The following is an 895-nucleotide window of genomic DNA, read 5'->3' as shown; positions in this document are numbered from 1 at the left end:
CGCTACTGAGGACGGCCCTTGAGGCGTCGGCTTTCACTCTAGAGACTTTGGCGCAATCCTGTGCTGCGCAGGGGCTCTGCTGGTCATCCTTCTGACCGTAAAGGGAAGCGCGGACGCCCATCCCTGGCGTCGAGAGCCGCTCCGCCGTCAGGAGGCCCGGCGCCGTCTTGGCCCGCCCACCCGGGTCGTCGCCGCGCGCCCAGGGCAGCGTGGCTGGTGCGAGTGCGTGAGTGAGTGTCCGTCACGGTGCCATGCTCCTTTGACGCCCAAGCGGCGGGGAGATCAGTCCCCTCGGAGGTGGGCGCCTCCCGACCCTCTCCAAAATAACAAAAATAAAGTAGACAGGCAAAAAAAGGCACAACAAAAAGTAATAGTAATAATAATGATTATAATAATGTATATATCCACCACTTCTGCTTCGTGCACGAACAGAGTTCGTGTTCACCTTGCCATGCCATCAACAGTGCCAAAATCCGGTGTGCCAAACAATATTAATATGCAAAAAACTCATGATATACAAAACCTTAACGGGAGCCTACGTAGCCCAGCCGTGACGAAGGGACACTGGCGACAGAGTGCGCAGCTCAGCAGAGTATGACCGCGTGAGGCTAGCTTGACCTATGGGCGCACTAGGCCATGCGTTACTGCCTCCTGTGTGGCATATAGTAACCAGTATTTCCCTCCCCCCCTCCCCCTACAGCGGCGTGGCAGTAGGGAGTCATTCTGGGTAAGTGAATCCACCGCTTGCTTGTGTTCTCTTCCTGCTTAGCCAGAGAAAAAAAATATATAATATATATATACACATATATATATACAACATATATATACCCTGGTTTTAAGTTCATCTTGATCTGCCAAGGGCATTTTACCACTGGTTTGGTCCAGAGGCAAATTT

The sequence above is a fragment of the Penaeus chinensis genome, chromosome 27, assembly GCF_019202785.1.
Source record: "Penaeus chinensis breed Huanghai No. 1 chromosome 27, ASM1920278v2, whole genome shotgun sequence".
In the NCBI taxonomy this organism is placed as follows: Eukaryota; Metazoa; Arthropoda; class Malacostraca; order Decapoda; family Penaeidae; genus Penaeus; species Penaeus chinensis.
The sequence above is the reverse complement of the archived record's forward strand: the minus strand, read 5'-3'. Positions refer to the sequence as shown.